At 35.2% G+C, this 24,113-nt stretch overlaps 1 long non-coding RNA gene across 1 annotated transcript; it reads right to left on the bottom strand.

The window, feature by feature from the left end:
• Window positions 1-7,544: 7,544 nt before the first annotated feature.
• Window positions 7,545-13,359, bottom strand: LOC147584671 (uncharacterized). The gene is made up of 3 exons (XR_015252322.1): window positions 13,179-13,359; window positions 12,758-12,872; window positions 7,545-9,930 (listed from the first exon to the last, which is right to left on the bottom strand). It is a non-coding gene; the product is annotated as an uncharacterized LOC147584671 (long non-coding RNA).
• Window positions 13,360-24,113: the final 10,754 nt, after the last annotated feature.

The following is a 24,113-nucleotide window of genomic DNA, read 5'->3' as shown; positions in this document are numbered from 1 at the left end:
ATAGGACCTCCAAAGGAAGCTGAATATTAGTTGTGATTATAAGCATTCTTGTCTTTTTTCTGACTGTAATGATACCATTAGTATTTAATCTCTGATGTATACTTGCAGTAGAAATCTAGTGTATACATTTTGAATAATTGTGGAATTCATTCATATTTAATTTTTACATATTGCATGGATGAAATGCTTGGTTTTTTTATTCTTTACCTGCTTAATTTAAGGAAATACAACATTATAATTTATACCACTAGTCCATCCTTGCATTTCTGGAATATAGCCTACTTGTGAATTTATTAATCAGAAATCTTAATAACAGTCAGCTCTATCAGTTAATTTGGACATTAGTGAACTTAATGTGCTGTATTATGCAGCTATTGAAATTTCAGTGAGAGCAAGAAAACCAAACTGTGTGTTTCTCATCCAGTAACAATGCAGCGGGAGGAAACACTTAATTAGCCCACTGTCCTCTTTAGGAGAAAGGCATTCCTACTGTTATTTCTTTCTTTCTGACATGATACTAGGGACTGGATAGTAGTCCCTTTACCCTAGGTGGCCAAAGATCACAAAACACTATTTTTGCAAGAAACAGTCTCCCCAGATGTGGCCGCCAATTCATATTGCTCAATTCTATCTTTTTAATCTTTCTCTTGTATTTCTGCTTGGCAAAACCGAGGTCATGTGAATTCAAGCTGCAAGGGATTTATTGAATAAAGTTAGTTGGAATCAATACTAAGTGAGCCAATATGCAGTAATCAGCAGTAAAGCCAAACATTTGCCTTTGAAACGTCTGTGGGTAGACAACTTCCTACTTACAGTTTCTCACTACAGATGTATAAGCAACAGTATGCTCCCACAGGTATAACAGCTCATTCCTTCAAGTAACTAGAAGCATATTAGCTCCTTAACAGTGAAAATCCAAGTGTTACCGGTCACTACATCCATCTTTAGGCAATATTCATACGTATCTATTAACATCACAAATTAACTTGCTGTAATCTATGAACTAAATTACAATCTTACCCAACAAGCCTTATATTAAAGAGTAAGTGAAATGGAGCAGGAGTTACAGAATTGAACATAGTTATGTTGCCAGCAAAGCTCAAAGACCATCAAGCTCTTTCTTACTTTTGAGGATACAAGTGGACTTAGTTGACTTTTATTCTTTCATGAGACATCCTGATATACTCTACACAACTAGACCTCCCACAGACGTGGGTCATGGTGGCAGCAAGACCCTACATTTAATGGGTCTATATCCCACCCAAGACAAAGATGTTGGACAGAGGCACCCTGGGTAGCTTATTCTTTCTGCCTAGCAGGTTCCGCAAACGTCATTTTACCACTTAGTGGACCAGCATGATTTCTCAAAATCCCTGTGAATAAATTACAACACATGCTGGAATTGTTGTGGCACTGAGACAAAACAATTAACGTATACTTCCTGCACTGTTAGGTAAAATTAACCTTATTTTACTTTTCACTGAAAAAGCATTTGGCACTCACAACTGTGAAGCAGAGTCCAGGGGACTGTTTTGATGTTCTCCAGCAAAGAGAACATAACTAATTATGGGAACTTCTACAGTTGGATATGCCATCTGATTAAGATTGTAATACTTATTGCCAGAATCTAAGGACCATCTGATAATCAGAACAGGCCAAGTTGGGGCAAAGTGGGGAAGAGATAGAAACTGCCATCTCTGAATCCTTCATGTTGTTAATAGTGAGGCTTACATTGGAGGTTTCTTCAGGGATGTTGTGATGTTGCTTCCATGGTAGCAAAGATTTGGACTTAATTTTGCTTAAGCTAATATCTTGAAAACAGAGTATAAGTTTACACATACTCATAAATTGAAGAATGGCCTAAATTTAGTTCCCGATCTAGTTTTCTTAAAACAAATTATACAGATATTGAAATTTTTTAGAACATAAGACTTTTAGTTCTGAGTTTGCTTGGCCACTTGTTGTCTGTTAGGCTGAGATTTATTTATCTGAGTGGGTCTGCAGGAATGAGGATGGTGAGGTTCTAAATGAGGAGTTAAGTTAAGTTAAGTTAAGTTAAGTTAAGTTAAGTTAAGCGTCTCCGGTGAGGTAGCTGATGATTCTTTAAGGAAGATAGCAAGAGCATTGTAAGAGAGAGAGAGAGAGAGAGAGAGAGAGTGAAAGAGAGAGAGAGAGAACACTCCATTAGTTCTCAATTGAATCTTATTAGTATAAAGGGAGGTCTGGCTAATCAAAGCCACCTGAATCTTAATAAATTTCTCCATTTCAGGGGCACCTAGGTAGCGCAGTGTTAACTGTCCAGTTTCGGCTTAGGTAATGATCTCATGGTTCCTGGGTTCGAGCCCTACGCCAGGCTCTGTGCTGAGAGATTGGAGCCTGGAGTCTGCTTCAGATTCTATTTCTCCCTCTCTCTCTGCCCCCACTTACACACCACACACTCTATCTCAAAAATAAATAAAAATCAAAAATAAATAAATAAGTAATTTTCTCCATTTCAAATTTTGGAATTCCAAATTCCCTCAAATACTGTTTCAGATGTCACTTACCAATTTTGTGACGCTTTGAATACAGCTAGTTTAATTCAGTACTTTTAAGAATAGACTCTCCAGAATCAGATTCTTAATTATGGAAACTCAGTGATTTTAAATAATATATTTTGAAGAAGCCATTGACATAGCCAAGTTCTCTGGCCAGGCCTTAAGCAGAAGTTATAAATATTGAACATATAGTTTTCTTTCTTTTTTTTAAAAGTGCTATCTTAAATATTATAAATTATAACATACCTAAGTAAATTGCATAAAATGTAATAAGTAAAACAAGAGTGTCCAAAGGAAAAATTTTGCCTCTTTCAGAACTTGTGTTTTTGGAAAGTGATTAATCCATACCCTCACTGAAGATAATAGTTTTTTCATCTTGTGCATATGTATTTTATTCCTAGGAAGCATAGAGCTTTTATTCTGGTGCTCAAGTGACAGGATAGTTTCACTATCCTTATAACAGAAATAATCGAAAGCTCTCAGAGAGAATGTCTAAGATATTCTGTGTGTGTGTACCTGAATAATACATATGTGAGTAATGTATATGTGTGAATAATAATATATGCATGTATGCACATAATACATATATCTAGTTTGTTAAATGCAAATACTCATTTGATAATTTATAGCAAATTGTTTTCAAAGAGTTAATTTTTTTCAATCTAAAATGATTGTCTTTCATAATGTCCTACTTTTTTTCACAAATTGTTACATGCATACAGGCTTTCATATTGATTGATTGTGAGATATAATTGACATATAAAGGTATATTAGTCTCAGGTTACAACACAATTATTCAATATTTGAATGTATTGCAGAATGATTACCATAAGTCTAACTAACAACATACATTACCACACTTAGTTATATATTTTTTTCTTGCGATGAGGACTTTTTTTTTTAGTTTTTATTTAAATTCCAGTTAGTTAACAGTATAATATTAGTTTCAGGTAAATAATATAGTGATTCAGCACTTACATGCAACACCTAGTAGTCATCACAAGTGCACTCCTTAGTCTCCATCACCTATTTAACTCATCCCCCCCGACCCACCTCCCTTTTGGTAACCATCATTTTGTTCTGTACAGTTAAGAATCAGTTTCTTGGTTTGCCTTTCTCTCTTTTTTTCTCTTTTGGTCATTTGTTTTGTTTCTTAAACTCCACATAAGAGTGAAAGCATATGGTATTTGTCTTTCTCTGAATTATTTCTCTTGGCATAATACACTCTAGCTCCATCCTTGTCCTTGTAAATGGCAAGATGTCATTCTTTTTATGGCTGAGTACTATTCCATTGTACATATATACCACATCTTCTTTATCTATTCATCAGTGGTGGACACGTGGGCTATCCCCATGAATTGGCTACTGTAGATAATGCTGTGATAAACATCAGGGTGCATTTATCCCCTTGAATTAGTATTTTTGTATTCTTTAGGGAAATATTTACTAGTGTGATTGCTGGATCATTGGATAATTCTACTTTTAACTTTTTGAGAATCTTCCATACTGTTTCCCAGAGTGGCTGCACCAGTTTGCATTCCCAAACTGGTAGAATTTGCTTGTGAAGCCATCTGGCCCTGGACTTTTTCTTTGTTGGAAGATTTTGGTTACTGATCCAGTGTCTTTGCTGATTATCAGTCTGTGCATACTCTATTTCAGGTTTTGTAATTTATATGCTTCTAGGAATTTGTCCATTTCTTCCAGGCATCTAATTTATTGGCATATAGTTTTTTGTGATGTTCTCATACTTATTTGTATTTCTCTGGTACTGGTTGTTATTTCTTCTCTCTCATTTGTGATTGTATTTATTTGGGTCCTTTCTCTTTAATTTTTGATATAAATGGGTAGAGGTTTATCAATTGTATTAATTTCTTTCAAAGAACCAGCTTCTGAAAGTTTTTTTTTTTTTTTTTTTTTTTTTAGTTTCTATGTCATTTATTTCTGCTGTAGTCTTTATTACTTCTTCTTCTGCTGACTTTAGTCTTCTTTTGTTGCTTCATTTTTAGGTCCATTAGGTGTAGGGTTAGATTTTTTATTTGAGATTTTTCTTGCTTCTTGAGGTAGGCCTGTCTTGCTATATATTTCCATCTTAGGACCACTTTTAATTGCTGCTCCCCCAAAAACTTCAGACCATCTTGTTTTCATTTTCATTAGTTCTCATGTATTTTTAAAATTTCTTCTTTGATTTCCTGGTTGATCCATTCACTGTTTCATAGTATGCTGTTTATGTGGTCTTTTTAGATTTTTTCTTGTAGTTGACTTCTAGTTTCATAATGTTGTGTTCAAAACAGGTGCATGGTATGACTTTAAACTCTTTGTATTTGTTGAAGCTTGTTTTGTGACCTAATATGTGTTCTGTTCTGGAAAATGTTCCATGTGCACTTGAAAAGAATTGTATTCTACTCTTCTCGGATGAGATGTTCTGAATATTTCACTTAAGTCCATGTGGTCCAGTGTGTCATTTACAGCAATTGTTTTCTTGTTTATTTTCTATTTAGATGATCTGTCCATGGATGTAAGTTGGGTGTTAAAGTATCCTACTATTTTTGTGTTATTATCAACTAGTTCCTTTATGTTTGTATTTAATTGTTTTATAAATTTGGGTGCTTCAAAGTTGGGTTCATGAATATTTACAGTTGTTATACCTTCTTGTTGGACCGTCCCCTTTGTTATTATATTATGACTTTCTTTGTCTTTTGCCTTTACAGTTTTTAAAGTATTGCTACTCAAGCTTTCTTTTAATATCTTGCATGATACGTGTTTCTCCATCCCTTCCTTCCAATCTTCAGGTATCTTTAGGTCTAAAGTGTGTCTCTTAAAGGCAGCATAAAGATGGGTCTTATTTTTTTATCCATTAGGACACCTGTGTCTTTTGATTGGAATGTTTAATTCGTTTATATTCAAAGTAATTATTGGTAGATATGTGTTTATTGCCATCTTATTACTTGTTTTGTGGTTAATTTCTGGAGATTTTTTTCTGATTCTTGTCTTTCTCTCTTTCACGGTTTGCTGATTTGCTGTAGTGATATATTTGAATTTCTTGCTCTTTATTCTTTGCATGTTTATTGGTGGTTTTTGATATATGATTACCATTAGGTTCGTATATAACTTCTGCAAATAGCAGTCTGTATGAAGTTGATGGTCATTCAAGTTAAATCCATTCTATTTTCCTCTCCTCCTGGTGTTTTAGGTATATATTATTATATTTCACATCCTCTTTTCTGTGTGAGTTCCTTATTTTTGCATAATTATTTATTTTTATTTCTTTTGTGTTTCCTGCATTTGTCTTGTCACTTTTGGTTTATCCTTTCCACTCAGAGTCCCTTTTAATATTTTTTGCAGGGATAGTTTAATAGTCATGAGCTCTTTTAGTTTTTGTTTGTTTTTGAAACTCTTTTTTAAAAATAATTAACATTTATTTATCTTTGAGAGAGAGAGACAGAGACACAGAGAGAGAGAGAGACAGAGAAGAAGTGGAGGAAGGGAAGAGACAGAGGAAGATACAGAATCTGAAGCAGGCTCCAGGCTCTGAGCTGTCATCACAGAGCCTGACATCAGGCTCCAACTCACAAACCATGAGATAGATCATGACCTGAGCCAAAGTCAAGCACTGACTGAGCCACCCAGGTGCCCCTGTTTGTGAAACTCCTTATATCTCCTATTCTTCCCGACAGCCTTGCTGGATACAGTATTCTTGGATTCAGATTTTTCCCATTCAGCACTTTGAATGTATCATTGGACTCCCTTCCATTGTTAAGTTTCTGTTGAAAAATTTCCTAGTAGCTTCATGGGTTTTCCCTTATAAGTTAATGACTTCTTTTTTCTTGCTGCTTTTAAGATTTTTTCTTTTATAACTATATTTTACAAAGTTAATTACTATGTCTTGATATTGGCCTGGTTTTGTTGATTTTGATGGGAGCTCTCTGTGCCTCCTTGATCTGGATGTCTGTTTCCTTCCCTAGATTCAGGAAATTTTCAGATATTTTTTCTTTAAATAAATTTTCTGCTCCTTTTCTCTTTTATTCTTCTTCAAAGACTCTTACAATGTGAATGTTATTACATTTGATTGAGTCACTGAGTTCCCTAAGTCTATTCTTGTTTTGCATAATTCTTTTTTTCTCAGCATATGGCTGTGTTGCATGTTATAAGCAAGTGAGGCAGCCAGTGTCAGTGCTGCTCTACTTTCTGCAGGTGGCTCTGTGTTTATGCTGAGGGATAGGGGCAGGAAACGGTGCTGGAGAAGTGTATCCATAAACATTGCCTCTCAAGGAAACATTCTGAGAAGAGCTAATAATCTCCCCACTGTGTGCCCCAGGCACTCCCTTCCAAACTCCAGACTTTAAGACCTGCTGGGTACAAGAAGCTACAAAATTCAGCCTCTCTCATTTTCCAAGCCAATGGCTTTGAAGAAACTTTCTTCTTGTTTTCCCCCTGTGTACTCCTCCCTCTTGCCCTTCTCCTTGACCACAGCTTCCTCCCCTCTCCAGTAGCCACAATCCATTTCTCCCTAAACCACATCTGCATACTTCCTAACTTCTTCAACGTAGCTTCTTCTCTCCCTTTTGTTGTGGAGTTTGTTCTGTCAGTCCTCAGGTCAACTTCTGGGGTATTTAGGGTGATTTTATAATTATCTAGTTATATTCATGGGAGGAGGCAAACCTAGCATCCTCCTACTCAGCTACCATCTTCCTGCTCCTGTAGCAAATTTAGTTGTAATCATTTTTTACTGATATAAAAAGAACTTTGATCCCTGGTAATACATTTTATATGAGTGCTCTAATAATTTTATTTAAAATGTATAAATGTATGTGTACCAAATAATAGTTATAAATAACGTTGTATAAGTTCACATCAAGGTTTCACATATTTCAGAATTAGTTTTTACTATTTATGTTAAAAGCATTCTGACCTTATTTTAATTTAATCATTTAAGTGATTTTTTTATTATTTAATAAGAATGATATGTGTAACTTATTTTTTCTAGGAGAAAGTCCGGTCCCTCTTGATCAGTTACATTCATTGAAGCAAACGCTGTACTATGAAAAGAAAGGAAAGTTCATATCTAAGAGATGCAGTCCTGTTATCTTTGGGGCAAAGGACTTAGATTCTTTCACACGAAACAGAGATACAATGCCTTTAATATTTCTTTGAGTTGATATATGCTGAGTGAGAAATGCACTTGTTTAATAAACCCCCTTATATTTATGTCAGCTACTGCTAAGTAAATTTAATGTTAACTACAATATTCTATTTATCCAAGATATACTGCTACTATATGTAATGTTTTCAGATATGTAGCTTGAAGTTTTGTTTCTGGGAATGTACAAAAATAAAGACAGAGTAAAGGACTTAGGTAGGCATCCCTGCTTTAAATCCCAGGTTCCCACTTAATAATAGCAGACTTTCAGGGGATGCTTGAATAAAATGAAAGACTGAATTGGGATGGGAAAGAAGGGAAGCAGGGGTTTTTCAAGAAATATTCAAGAAATCAATAGAATGAATAAGTCATGGGAATAAAACACACTATAGAGGGAATATAGTCAACGATGTTGTAATAGTGATGTATGGCACAGATGGTAGCTACATGTGTGGTGAATGTGGCCTATAGAGAAGTTGAAACAATTTGTTGTACATCAGAAAATAACGTAACATTGTGTGTCATATACTCAAATAAAAAAACATGAGAAAGAAATCAGTAGAAATGTCAAAGGTTGATGAGAATATATAAAATACAAATAGATTTATAAGTTACACAACAGATACACTTTTTATTTTGTTGTATTTTAATCTCTTTTGATTTGAGAGATTGAAGACTTGGAGATACTCTAGTTCCCATGTTATTGAAAGAAAAGTTTCTGTTCTAGTACAATTCACCCCCTGTCCTCCTTCCACCACACGCTGTAAACTCAATGTGCCTTACAATTCACACCCTTTACCATCTGGAAGGCTTTCTCCATTTTTCCAAAGTGTAAATAACAATTACATGACCACAGCTACTTCATTAAAAATTCCTCAATATTTACGCTTTGAATCATTGCCTTTTTTGTTGTTAAATAAAATGTTGGGATTGAAGAGATGTATCAGTGCTTAATGTATTCCTGCACTTTATCTGAAACTTGCCACTTCTGCCCTCTGGAATTTCCACTGAATGTCAAGAGTGCTATAACACTGACATTTTGTGGGAAAAGAATAACTTCTATTCAGACAAAGGCAAAACACTCCTGAATTCTAGTCCCCTGCATATAAGTTATTGATTCAGGCAATGCATAATTCTTGTCAGTCTATTAAACAATCTTCTTTTTGCAGCTACCTGGGGTTTATCTTATTGCCATTGTGCACACGTGTGTATGTTTGTGTGTGTGTGTGTGTGTGTACACGTGTGTGTGTGTGTGTGTGTAATCTCGCCAGGTGAGGCAATGGGATAAACAGCTCAACATCATAAGTATATAAGTAAATAATATTAAAAGGAAAACTGTGGCACCTGGGTGGCTCAGTCGGTTAAGTGCCCGGTGTCGGCTTGGGTCATGATCTTGCGGTTCGTGAATTTGAGTCCCACATCGGGTTCTGTGCTGACAGCTCGGAGCTTGGAGCCTACTTCGGATTCTGTGTCTCCCTCTCTGCACCTCCCACACTTGTGCTCTGTGTCTGTCTCTCTCAAAAATAAACATTAAAACAAAAAACAAAAAAAAAGAAGAGACCTTTATTAAAAAAAATAAAAAGAAAGGAAAGGAAAACTAGACTCTATCAAGAGAAATGGTATGTCTTGAGAACGCTGTTTCTGAAATCAAACTGACTGGTGTTAAATTCTGGCTATAGAAATTTATTGGATACCCAATTTGGGCAAATTACTCAAGGTTGTTTTTTTTTCCTTTGTCTAAAATGAAAGTAATAATAACAGTTTCTTTATTTGCATGTTATTAGGATTTAATGAGATAATCTGAATACAGCACTCATTAGCTGGCACAAGGTAAATGATAGAAACATGGTAAGACACGCACATACATGTGCTATTTTTATATTAGTTATTATAGATATTAGCTACTTTATCACTATATCACTATATGCGTGATCTTGTTTATAAAGCAACTGAAAACGACTGTGTCTGTGGCTGATGTCTGGGACACATCAACACTCAAAGTATCTGAAGGCCACCTTCTGCTTCCTGCCTTACTCAGCCCCAGGCTTTCATCCTGAGATCTGCTCCCCACTCAGAGTTCCCAGACTTGCTCAGAGAGCCCAGCTGGCCCTGAGGGGCCTGTCTCACTCACCTTAGCCTCTTAGATGCCTCTTTTGCAGCCCTTGATCTCTTCAGCTTCTCTCTGAAACCCATTTACTGCAGCTTCAGCTTCTCTTCATTCTCTCTTCTACATGTTTTACAATGTGACTTTCCTGACTTTTGGAGTAAAACATTTTCATGATATCTTTTATATAAATTTGGCAAAGTCTGTTTAAACATTTTCAGAGAATTTTCCATTACATAACCTCAGCATATGATCCGTTCTTATTTCCCCCTCCTTCTGGGGCTCCCTGGTTCATATTTGCATCTAACAGAGGATTCTGTAAATTCTTGTTAATAACTCTACTAAAGATCTTTACATTTTTATATTACCTTGTAGGGTGTGAAGTACTTTCACACAAAATCACCAATTTCTCATGAAAGTTTGTGAGATTATTGATACCCAGTTTTACCAATTAGGCCACATTAAGACTCAGATTTACCGGATGTTCTGAGTTCCCACTACAGAAATAAAAAGAATCCACATTTCTAATTCCTAATTGAATTCCTTTATAATGGGTAGACAAGAAAATTCATGCTAAGTAGTGACATGGTTTCTAACACATATAGCTCTTATGATGACTATGATTATATATGCATTACCATTTCTTTTACTATTTTCTCATTCTTGTCAAATGAAACATTTTTCTTGGATAATGATTATGTATGATAAAATATTACACTACCATTTCTCCTTTCCTGCCTCACAATATCAACTATTTATGCATAGGAAGTGTATCTTATTCATATGCGTATTTCTAATGTATTATTTTGTTGTATTTTATTATATCACAGCATAATCACATCATATGATCTGTATATCATGAGTAATAATAAATAATAACTGAGTCAAGTACTTAATATGTACTGGGGATTCTAATTACTATGGTTTTCTAACTAGACCTTAATGAGCATGTTAAGTTTCAAAAACAAGAAGATGTTATAACCAGGCAGAGAGTAGCAAATATATGCCTCTGTGCTTTCCTGGGGTACAATTGTATAATCAAAAGAAAAGTTGAACCTTATTTTTTTTTTCTTCCCCAGTACTTGAATGTTGTATATAGAAAGGCTGAAATAGTCTTAATAAACATCTCAGGCCAGAGAACAATAAGAATGGCCCCAAGGAAGGGCGCCTGGGTGGCTCAGTTGGTTAAGCGTCCAACTTAGACTCAGATCATGATCTCACGAAGGTTCGTTCAAGCCCCACATCAGATTCTCTGCTGTGACCCCGCTTCAGATACTCTGCACCCTCTATCTGTGACCCTCACCAGCTCATGCTCGCTCTTTCTCACAAATAAACATTAAGAAAAATTAAGAAGAATGGCTCCAAGGACATTTGGAGATTGTATTAAGATACCAATATAAATGATAATGATTAGAAAGACATATGGAAAATAATAAAAGATCCCTAAGAAAAAGAATAAAGAAATGATCACAGTCTTACATTTAACTCTGTGCTTGATTATTGGAAGTTTTAAAAATCATGCTACAAAGGTAATGTTTTTTTTCCCTTTAGACAGGTTACTAACCAGCTGGGACAGTAAAACTGTTGGGACAGTAACTGCTGAACAATTGAGTGCTTTGTTTTTAGAATAACAGGTCAGCAGTTTGGCCCCACAGTAGTAAAGCTAAGTGTTCATTCAAATAGGGGAACACAGTTTCACAGAAGTGAGTCGAGATTGGACTCATTGTGAGCCTCTGGCAAATCATGAAAAGATGTGAAATTTTCTTAGATCCTCAGATGAAAGGCAGTGTGAAGGGAAGATGGATGCTTTGAAAATGAATCTTAATTTGTATTATAATTTTATAGTTGAAAAACACTTCAGGGGAAACAAGTGAAAACTGGAATAAGTAGATATTTTTCAAGCAAATTTTCACTTGTTTGTTTTTACTAATTAAAATGAAAATGACATCAGATCATTTTTAGAAGTCCTTTAATATTAGTTCTCCCTTTTATATACATTTATATAAGACATTTTAGAAATGATTTACATAATTCCAGGGCATGGTTTAATTTTGTGGCGCTAAATGAGACAGCCACTGGTGAAGTGTGGCTGAATTTAAAGGGTGTTACGGGTAGTCTAGCTTATTTCTCACATTATAGATGAGGAAAGCAGTACTTAAAATGTTTCTCATATTCATTTAGTTATTAGTTTCATAACTGATCATCATTTAGTCAGCTCAGTACATTTCCCTATACCTTGGATATTTTCATGAATGAGTCAGCATGCAATGGTGATTTTAATGATTTGAAGCCATAATATTTGTCCTCACATATTCTGGCATATTTTTCTTATAGGGTATATTAACCCAAATGAGTAAGGACAGAGATCCCTTATAATCATGAATTGAGCAGATTTCTGCATTTTTTTAGAGTTTCACCTACATCTCATCTCCTTCGTTAACTCCACTTAACACAAGTTTAAGTGAAATGTTTTTGTTTTCCATCAAGGAAAACCAAAGAAATGTGGAATAGCCCCAAAGCATCTAATATGGATTTATGACCCTTTGTACATTTAATGCATGCCAATTTTAAATAAGATATTGAATTACTATTAGTTTAAACTATACAGTTCTTAAGCTATTTTGATTAAAGAGTTAGTCCTTTGTCTCTGTATTGAATCTGCATCAATCCAAATGTTCAAGTCAGTTGCTTAGGAATTATCCTTGATACTTCACTCTCTCACAACACTTTCTTTTAATTGTTGTTAGATAACAGGACTTGGGAAGACTATCTAAAATTCTCTTAATCATCCTAACACTGTATCTAAGTATGTAACAATTATATATACTTCTATTTCCACAGCTGTAGCAGAAATCATGAGTACTGGAGTACTTTATACGTGCAACTCAAATGATTCACATAATACATGCATATGAACACATACACACACATACACACACTACAGCTTAATTAAAATGCTTAAATGTAAGTTTTATTTACCATGATTTTGTAGACGTTGAGCTTCATAGATTGGATTTGAAGACTGTAGCCTGCATGTAGGAGCATATATTGGTTTCCTTTTGCTTCTGCAATGTATTACTGCAAAATTAGTGTCCTAAAACAACATGTGTATATTATTTTACAGTTGTGAAAAGTCAGACATCTAAAATAAACTTTACTGGGCTATAACCAAAATATTGGCAGGGTTTTGCTCCTTTCGGAAGGCTCTAGAGGTGGATCTGCCTTCTTCCCTTTCCCAGCTTTTTCCCAGCTGCCCACATCCGTGCCCTCTTCCATCTTCAAAGTCAGCAATGGCCAGTCAATCAAGTTTTTCCCCTTTGCATTTTTCGCCCACCCTCCTCCACATTTATGAACTCTTTTTATTCCATTGGATCAACAAGGATAATCCAGGATATTTTACCTGTTTTAAGGTCAGTTGACAGCAGGCTAAATTCCATCTGCTACTTTCATTCTCTTATGCCAGGGACTGTAACATATTCACAGGTTCCAGTGATTTGCAGTGATCTTTGGGAGGCCGTGATTCTACTTATTATACAGCACATATGATTAAAACCCACAAGCCACAAAATATGAAAATATGAAGTTCTTATTCTCACTGTTCCCTTCTAGCTACGTATGTGACTTCATTTCATACCTCTTTAAAGTTTTCCTATTTATTAAAATATTGAAAGAAATGAGGTAAAATCTTTACTTGGTGATAGCAATGTAAAGGTTAGCTGATAAGAACAGAGTGGCAATAATACATGAAGTTAATAAAAAAAAAACCACTTTTTATTCCTAAATTAAGACTCCTTTTTAATGTACCCTTTACCTAGAAAAATGGATAAGAGAACTGTCAAAAACAGTAAGTGTCTGAGACACATTGAGGTGTTGCAGCAACAACATTACATTCAATTAGCCAAAAGGAAACAATTCACAAGCCATATTAATCTCCCTTTTCAACTGTGAGCCCTGTTAGTTAAATTTGAGTGCTTTGGACATTAGACTGTAGGGTCACATGCTAAATTATGTTCTACCCAGAATACTATGTTGGAGATCTTGCCATGTAAATGCAAACTGATCTTCATCTCTGTTACCTGTGATGTGACAAAGATGTTGGCAGTGTCCAAAAAAACCAAGTACTTTCCATTGTTCTTAATGGTTTAGTTATAGTCACAGTGTCCAGAACAATCAGAATTATAATAGAAACAAATTAAGTCAGAAAGAGATAATCCACTCTAATCCTCCAGCTCCTATTAGGCTTTCTCACTACCTTAGGGGCCTGTGATATTAACATATGGCATCTCTTATACCCCTACATATTTTAAGTCCCAGCCAAGCCTGTGAGTTTCCTTTCTTCTTATGAGGTTCTATATTAATTTTGCTCGACCACCTGGGTAGGGACAGGGAGGAAGTTGGAAAGTAATTTGTGTCTCACTAGTATTTGTTTACATAGGACTCTTCCCAATCAGAATTCCCTCTGACAGTTATGGGACTGAAAATTCATACATTAACATAAATTCCAACTACACATTAAGATGTAGAAGAAACAAAAACAATACATGGAATTGGCCCAAGGCCCCCACAGTCAAGTTCTCCCAAATTTCCCCTCCTCACTGTGAATCCCACACAAACCCTATTAGCTAAATTCAGTTACCTCTTCCTCCCATAGTCCTGATTTTTGTGCTCATATGCAATGGAGTCATATGTTTGAGTCTCTCTCCCTCCTTGAAATTCCCCAACATACTCAGGTAAGTCTGTGTGATAATTTTCTTTTAATGTTTGTTTATTTTTGAGAGAGAGAGAAAGACAGCATGAGTAAGGGAGGGGCAGAGAGAGGGAGACACTGAATCTGAAGCAGGCTCCAGGCCCTGAGCTGCCAGCACAAAGCCTGACACAGGGATAAAAACCCACAAACTGCGAGACCTTGACCTGAGATGAAGTTGGATGCTTAACTGATGGAACTACCCAGGCACCCCAGTCTGTGTGATCTTTAATCTTCCTTGAGCACAGAGGGATCTCAGTCTCACTTCTAATTATCTTTGTCCTTAAGGTGACTAATGAAATCAGGAAAAAGAGCAAAGGAGGGATCAGAAGTGAAGAAAGAGCATAGCTCCATGCCCTTAAAGAAGGCTTTCAAATACACTTCTGGTTGCAAATATTGTGATGGAGCTTTGTAATAACCCAACAAACCTCCAAATACTTTTGACTCTCCATCCACTCTTCATCAGGTGTTCAGATACTCATGACTGTCACCATCTCTTTTAGTTTTGGGGGTATTTGTGAAATAGCAGCCATGGATACATTCCTTTCTGGCTGAAGCCCCATGTCTTATAACTTATATAACTTAACTTACATGAACTTGATTCACACTGCAGAAACTTTCTTAATGGCTACTAAATCCAGGTAATTTGCAGTCGCATTACCAAAGGGATCTCTCTTAAGTTCTTGCCTGATAACAAAATAATGACTGACATAATGTTTCAGGGCAGGGGGACTGACTGTAAGATTTTGTCTAGATGTCTTTGTGTCAGTTTCTCATTATTCAGTGGGTCAATTTAATCAGCATAGTAAACCTGATCTGGGGCAATAGGAACATAGTTACTAGTCAATGCTTCATCTGTATTTTCCCACAGAAGTTCATTTGCCTCAGGGAAATCTCCGGGAAGACAAGACCTCCCTTGTATTGACTAGGTCTCACTGAAAAATAAAGCAAACTAATAACAATAACAACAACAACAAAACATAGAAAAACTCCTAAAGAAAAAAAAGAAAAGAAAAATCCCAGTGAGATGTTCATTTTTGCCTTTCAGTTGGTAGACTGTTGGTGTGAAAAACTCCAGGAGAGATGAAGCAGTAAGACTCCCCACTTGTTACATTTTTCTTTAACACAAATTACATACTCTGGCTCCTCACTTCCCAAACATCAAAATACTGATAACTGGCCTGGTTTCTGCCCACAGCAATCACGGACTTCCTTCCTCTTGCATGCAGTATAGGTATATGTCTGTAATTTGATTTGAAAATGGGTCAGAAACTTCTTACTTAGGAGCAGTCTTTGCCTTGTTTGATAAAGTGGGGTGGACCTAAGAGTGACCACCAGACTATTAAGAAAGACCTCAGACCCCAAGGAGAGTGAACAGAGCCAGGGTAACATTTTGTAGTATTTTTTTAAAGTTTTTTAAAATTAAAAAAAAATCTTAATGTTTATTTATTTTAGAGAGAGAAAAAGAAAGAGAGCAGGGGAGGGGCAGAGAGAGGAGACCGGGAATCCAAGGCAGGCTCAAGTGCTGATAGCAGAGAGCCTGACGTGGGACTCGAACTCAGGAACTGTGAGATCATAACCGGAGCATAAATCAAGAGTCAGATGCTCAACCTACTGAACCAGTTTCCCCAATAGTTTGCAACATTTGTATTGAACCTTCTTCCAGTAATCTGCCACATCCACCTCCCCAGTTCCTGCTCATCAGAAAACAATAAATTCAAGGACAATGTGTTGCCTGGTTGAGTATACAGTTTGATCAACATGTTCACTGCCTGTTCCCATGACCTTCTCTCAGAGCCCAGCATTGGTCTATAAGGCCCTCAAACTTGCTTTTCTGGAAAGCCATATTTCTTCCAGCATCCCATCATTATCACCAAAACTGTCAAAAACTGAATGATTTGAGATGTTATCTACCTACAAGCTAAAAATTGAGCCTGCCAAAGTCTCATGAATACTGGTAGAAGAAATAAGTCTCCAGGATCAGAGATGAAGTTCAGGTTATTATTCACCACACTCACATAGTGGTAGGCAGAGTATCAGCATTTTAGCCTCATGTTTCCTGAGCCTAAATGCTCATGTGGCTGTAAGAGATAGGTCAGATGACACCTGCAGACACTTGTTTGTGTTACAGGAGAGGGAACCGGAATCTTTTATAATGGGCAGTATACATGACTGTCCTTTCCCCTGGTGGAACACATTATCTTTATTATACTGGACAGTAAACTGCCTGCCATTTACTCTGGAGAGAGGTACTCTTTCTTTGCCTCAAGGCTGTGTTTTGTTTTGTTTTGTTTTGTTTTGTTTTATAAATAGGCTTCATGCCCAATGTAGAACCCAATCAGGGCTTGAACTCATGACCCTGAGATCAAGATCTGAGCTGAGATCAAGAGTCACATGACACCCACTGAGAATAAACTGAGGGTTGATGGGGGGTGGGAGGGAGGGGAAAGTGGGTGATGGGCATTGAGGAGGGCACCTGTTGGATGAGCACTGGGTGTTGTACGGAAACCAATTTGACAATAAATTTCATATTAAAAAAGTCACATGACACTGAAATCAATATGCTTAACTAACTGAGCCAGCCAGGCACCCCCAAGACTGTTTGCTCTGAAAACTTCTTTGAGAATTTAATCTGGAACAAAGAACAGTCAATATCCCACTTGCATGATATGAAGAAATATGAGTCCCATGGAGAATTGCCTCACATGGACTCATAAAATCACAGAGCAGGAGGGAAGCCCCACTGGTGATGAATATTTGTATACTGTGAATTCAGTAGTGTTGACCTAAGTGTGCATATTTTTTAAAAATTATAAAATAGTGCTCTTAAAAAGGATGCATTTTACTATAGACAGATTATACCTTGGGAGTTAATAGTAAAAAATTGTAAGTAGGTGAGCTTAAGAATTTTTGTAATAAAGCTTTCAAGATGGAATCTCAGAACAACAGAGTTCAGTTATCATTATATCAAAGTTGCACTATATTGACTTAAGTGTTAATAAAACTGTAAATAGATTATGCCTAAAGTTAGAAGTCTCCAATATTCATTTATTTAATTTAAATCTAGGTGGTCTGGTACTTCCAGTAACTTCTGTGAATTTTTTTAGGCACTGCTTTATGACTTGCACAAAGGCACTCATCCCATCGCTTATCTCCACATACATAGCTTATATTCACATATGTAAAATGCAAGTTGCAATAGTACTTTATAATAGAAGAGTTTCTTTACAAACTTGTTGCATCTTCCCTAAGGCTATCTTAGGTAAGTTATCAGAGAACATTCCATTTCTCCTTTGGATCACTTATTTATTTATTTATTTGATCACTTATTCTAATGGTAACTAATTATTATTATTTTTTATTATTATTGGCTTTATAAAAAAATCTTCTGCACATAAAATCATTCCTGAATCATACTAAATTGGTGCTACAGTATATGCACACTCTTAAAGCTTTTTCTGATTGATACTTCTGTCGTTAAGATTATTTTCTCCTGGGAAAGTGTTGGCCTCTATGGCAGTGGTGTCTAGAGCCCCTACTTTGCAGGATTGCTTATGAATGACCTACTAAAAGTTCATGTTTTAGTAAGAAATGCCATTTATATCAGAACATAGAAACTGGAAGACATTTATGAGGTCATTTTCTAAAAAGGGAAACAAAAATTCTCTCAGTGATGACCTTATTCAATGTAGAATTCTAAATGACACATTTATGGTATGACATTTCCTTGTCAAAAGAACATTATAGTCATTATCATTGCCTGAATAATATCTGAGATTCTTCAGGGAATATTACCTTTACCTAATGCATGAGTACCTTACACTTGAAAGTGGATGTTAATGAAACTTAGTATGTATACAAATAAGATATCCTGAACATTTGACACTATAACTGAAATATAGAAAATGTAATATATAAACTACTTGAAGACAACAAATTAAGCAGCCATTATAAGCATAATAAAAAACTATATAGTAGATAAAAATTTAGGCTGACTTTTTCATTTTTTTCTAATAATTTAAAAAATATTTCTAAAAGTTACATTCTCTTGACACCTGCAACAACAGTTTACTTACCCCAGTATTTAAGGTATAAAAATAGTCATGTTCTTTAAAACAATTAGGTTAATTTTATGACTTTCCAATTCCACAATTCCCTTGGTGGTGAGTCACTAGAGATTAAAAATTAATTTCTACATTGAACAACAAAGAGGTTTATAGTAGTATGAACCACAAAGAAGTTTATATCCACTTGAACCAGCAGATTGATAACTTATTGTAATTTGATTCTGTATAATAATGTATTACACCAACAAATGACACAAATTATGTCAAATTTATTTCAGCCATTTTTATTAGCCTTAAAGTGTAAGCTTTTTACAATTTTAATTGGAAATGTTTCCAGTTTGCATATATTTTAATTAATTCAGAGATTTAATTAATATCAGAGAGTAGATATTTGGGGGAGTTGGGGGAAGCAAAGGTAAAGAAGAAGAAACATAATTACAACTTTTAAATTTACATTTGGCTTGCAGTTTGTATTTGTTTGTATTTGGGTTTTTTTTTTGTTTATTTATTTATTTTAAATATTGATTGAAAGCCTAGTTGCCTGGTGCTTGTTACATAGTGGTAAGGACAAAGGTATCACTTTTGCCCAGAACATGCTTATTACTTTGCAGAGATAAGTTATAAATAAGAGAATAGCTTAAAAAACAAAGCAGAGTGGAGAATAATTAAAATAATAGGTACATTTTCCTTATATCAATGCATACTTTTTAAAAATTTATCTTTTTATTGATTAACTCAACAAATATATTTTGAAAAGTGTATGGCAGGTAAGGTGTTAGGCACTGAGCATGTATTGCCAAGAAAATTGTGGAAACAGTGTTTCGACTCACTCAGCTTACTATGAAGTACACTGGACTTAAGGTTAATAAAGTTGTAATTACAATCCATGATATATATAAGGAAGGAGTCAAAGAATGAAGGTGATGATTTTAAAAATAAGCATTTTTTTCTATGTATTTGGCTCTCTAAGAAAGGAGACCTAGTGATGAGGTGACATCACTTATTTCAAATAAATGAAATCATGTTTATTATTGAGTGTTGCAGGTATGGAGAAAGCTGATGAAAAATAGAATATTTTTTAAAAGGATTGAGACAAGGCACTGAATACTTTTAAAGCATGAATTAAGATGGTTTAATTTATATTTATTTTTGCCATGAGGAGAGGGATTTGGAGAGTGAAATAACAAAAATAGAGAAACCCCTAAATATAATGTGCATGAACTATAGCATACATATTTTAGTTGTACAGATTGAGGAGTTGAAAGTATTGATTCACCCATAACACGAGAACCACAATCGAGATTTGGAATATTTTTACCATCTCAAAGTATTTCCTTACACCCATTTGCAGTCAAACTCACTCCCTTCCCCAACCCTGGCAACCTATGAATGACTTTTTATCAACCGCAGGTGTAAATTGTGCACATTCTAGAATTTCTTATAAATGGAATTACACAGTATGCACTTTTGTTTCAGCCTCTTTCACTCAAGCATAACACTGTTAAGATTAACTATTTCTGTTGTCTGCATCAGCAGATGGTTCCTTTTTATTGTTGAGTATTACTCTATTTGATGGCTATACTCCTATTAAGTATGTTTCCATTTATGTATTTTATTTCAATTTATTTTTATTTTAAGATTGATGTTATTCCTTAGACCTTGGAAGTTTAAAATAATACAGATTTACTTTTTTTTTTTTTTTTTATAGTTCTGTCGGTCAGAAGTCCAGTTTAGCCTGATTAATTTTTCTTTTTGATAATTCACAGCACCAAAAAAATCAAGGCATTATCTGGCTGAATTGGTGGGCTGAGGCTCTGGGAAAAATTTACTTCAAAGGTCAGTTAGGTTGTTGGCAGAATCTGATTCCTTGAAGCAGTAAAAATAAGCTCCCTGCTTCCTTGGTGTCTGTCAGCTGATGGCTTCCATTAACTCTAGAATCATTCTCTCTGGTCCTTACACATTGATCCCTATTTCAGATTCAGCAATGACGCATCAAATCCTTTCAACACAGGGAACCTTTCTGACTTCACTTTTTGCCATGTTCTATGCCTACGGGCTGAGAAAGTTTTCTGCATTTTTTTCAGTTTATTTATTTTGAGAGAGAGGGAGAGAGTGTGCACGTGTATGGGTGCTTGTGACTGGGGAGGGGCAGAGAGAGAGAGAGAGAGAGAGAGAATCCCAAGCAGCCTCCATTTTGTCAGAGCAGAACCTGATGTGGAGCTCAATCTCACGAACCTTGAGATCATGACCTGAGCAAAAACCAAGAGTCAGACACTTAACCACCCAGGCGCCCTGAAAGTTCTCTGCTTTGAAGAGCTCACCTGGATAGGCCCCCAGGTAGCTCAGCCAGTTAAGTGTTCCACTTTGGTTCAGGTCACGATCTCCCAGTTTGTGGGTTCGAGCCCCTGCATCAGGCTGTCTGCTGACAGCGCAGAGACTGGAGTTTGTTTTGGATTCTGTGTCCCCTTCTCTCTCTCTTCCCCTTTCCACCTCTCAAAAATAAATAAACATTTAAAAAATTTAGAAAAGAAAAAAGAAAAAAAAAAACAGCTCACCTGGATAATCCAGGATTGTCTCTATTATTAAAAGTCGATAATTTTATGGCTGTAAAATTCCTTTATCCAGGTAACAGACATCGGGGATCAGGGCATGGACATTTCTGTGGACCATTTATTGGGTCTACTATTCCTTCCTTCTTTATGCCATTTAGTGTATGGTGGAGCTTAAGAGGTTTCCCCTGGAACATACATCATTTTCTATCATAGATACAGTGTACAAGAAATTACAGTGAGTGCCTTGCAATGGTCAGAATGGCAAATAACTGCCATATATTTCCTTTCATGAAAGGCTAGGGGCTTCGAGCTGTGGCTGTTATTTTCAAGAATTAAAATGTCTTCTTTATGTGATTTCACATATTTACTTTAACTGAGTAGTATGATTTCTATACACTAGTAAATTTCTTGAAGCAAATTTTTATAACTTACTTATCTTTTACCACAGTACTTAGCTTAAAAAAGTAGATATCCACTAATAAATAATTTGACAGTTAATTATGTAATTAGGTGATGGATAATTAATGTTTATTTATTACTGAATAGAAAATAAAAATGTTTTATTTGGGATAATTGCTGATATTTGATCTGACTGTCTAAATATAGATAAGAGATATCTAAGGAATTAGATTATATGCTTTGCAAGAATAAGCCCTGCATCTCTATCCTTAATTTCATCTCATTCAATTAACTGTTCATTAAAATATATATATATATATATATATATATATATATATATTCAGTTTCTCCATTTCCACTACCTTTTTTTTCCTCAAATAGAAACATATTTAACATATTCGTTTTACCTATCTTAAATATTTGTACTAGGCAGTATAATGCTGCCACTTACTGCCCCCTCCACCCAAAGATGCCCATGTCCTACTCCCTAGAATTTATGAATATTTTATGCTACATGGAAAGGGAGAATTAATATTGCAGACATAGGGGCTCCTGGTGGCTCAGCCTGTTGAGCATCTGACTCTTGATTTCAGATCAGGTCATGGTCCCAGGGTCATGGGATCCACCCCTGAGTCCAGCTGAGCGTGGGGCCTGCTTCAAATTCTCTCTCTTTCTCTCTCTTTCTAAGAAAAAAGTACAAAAAAATTGCATATGGAATTAATAATGCTAATCCTGAAAATAATGCCATCATCCTGGATTATTATGGCAGACCTAATGTCATCACAGAGTTCTTACATGTAGAAGTAACTGGACACAAGTAAAGATCAGCTGTTCCAGTTTTTCAGTGCTTTCCCATTATAGTCCCTTCTTGTAAATGCATATGTATGCATATCTTGTTAGTTTGCACTTAAGTTTCATTGTTTTTTTAATTATTTTGCTTTATTATTTGCCTTATTGATTTATTTTTTTTTAATATTTACTTATTTTTATCTTTCCTCCTGAGGTCTCTGTTGAAGTACACATTATGTTTCATTACTTATTGGAAATGTATGGATTGTGTTTAATATTGTTCGATTTTGTCTTTAAAATAATCACTTAGTGTTTAACAAAATATGTGGCCTTAATTTCCATTCTTAGCAAAGATGTATTGACTTCTTGAAATGTTTTTTGTATGTGTCAATTACCCTCCCTTTTTAATTCTCCATATTTCCTGTTCCAAGCCTCTAATTTCTTGCTTAGTGAAATAGCCTCCTATTTTTCTCCCTACCAATCCAAACATCCTCCATATTTGGAGTAAAATTCTAGGAAGAGAAAGTCATTGTTATATGCTATTGTTCTTAAAATAAACTTAAAGTCTTTACATAACAAACCTTATCTCCAACCTCACTTTGCAGCAGCCTCATGTTAATTTCATATACTCTTTTCTTTCTTGCAGGCTTTAAACAAACTAAATCCCCAGCACAAATGATTTTGCATATTTTCTAAAATTTTATAAAACAGAAAACAGCAAACTTTTATATCCCATTAATTGCTTACAAAATAAACCATTATTTCTTAGAGTAGAATCTGACTTTTCAAAACATACCTACACTGGGAAAAAAAATTACCTATTACCTAATAACTTTTTTTTTTTAGTTAAAATCTCAGGATCTTTAAGATTACAGCTTTTACCTACCACCACAAATATTCATGTTTGAGTAAATATTTACTAAGTATGAAATATATTCCCCCTTGGGGGCTGGATTTACTGACCCTGGAAGATGGATGAACATTTATGAACTGCTTTGGTTGACCCGTGATTTTCCCAGATTGAAGTCAAATGACCTTGGCTTCTTCCTCTGATGCTGGCCATCAGTGTCGTTAGGAATGAGAATGATTGGGTAGTTTATGATGTCTACCAATATTTCTTCTCTTATGGCTCAACATTTTAAACTGTAATTTATTTTTTGAGTTTAAATTTCACCAAGCTTCTAGCTAAGTTTTATAATTCTGGGTTAGTTTCCCAGTAGTTATTCCTTGAGGAGTCTCTTTCTCTTCACTTGATTGCCACATAAGCACTCCACACTGAAAGACCTGTGTCTGCTTTTGAAAGGTTAAAAAAAAAATACCATTATATTGAATTTCTCCTGACAGTTCAGGGTCTCCTCGGATGATAACTAATCTGTCCTCTAGTACATGAAGATTATTATAGAACTCACTTATGCTTCAATGTACAATGGGACAATGAGTCACTTCATCTTCGTACTGTCTTCTGCATTGCAACTCACTTATTCAAAAATCATGTCACTCCACTCTAAGGTATTCTTCACACTTTGCTTCTTTCTGGCCCATATTTATTTTTGTCTTTTCCAACAGTAAATAAACTTTAATGATTATCCTTTCTGTGTTTCCTATACAAAAAATATAGTTATTTCCATTTTATGTCTATTTTTGTCTATCTAATAAAATGTTATATTTTTTATTGGTCTCAAACATTTCTGAACTTGCATATTTTTAAAAAATATCTTGCACCTTGAATTCAGAATACTATTAAAAATCACTTCAAAAATTATTTTATATGTCGGGACACCTCA

This window comes from Puma concolor, chromosome A1 (genome assembly GCF_028749965.1).
Source record: "Puma concolor isolate L17-30 chromosome A1, mPumCon1.1.hap2, whole genome shotgun sequence".
NCBI lineage: Eukaryota > Metazoa > Chordata > Mammalia > Carnivora > Felidae > Puma > Puma concolor.
This window is presented reverse-complemented; position numbering and strand designations above follow the sequence as displayed.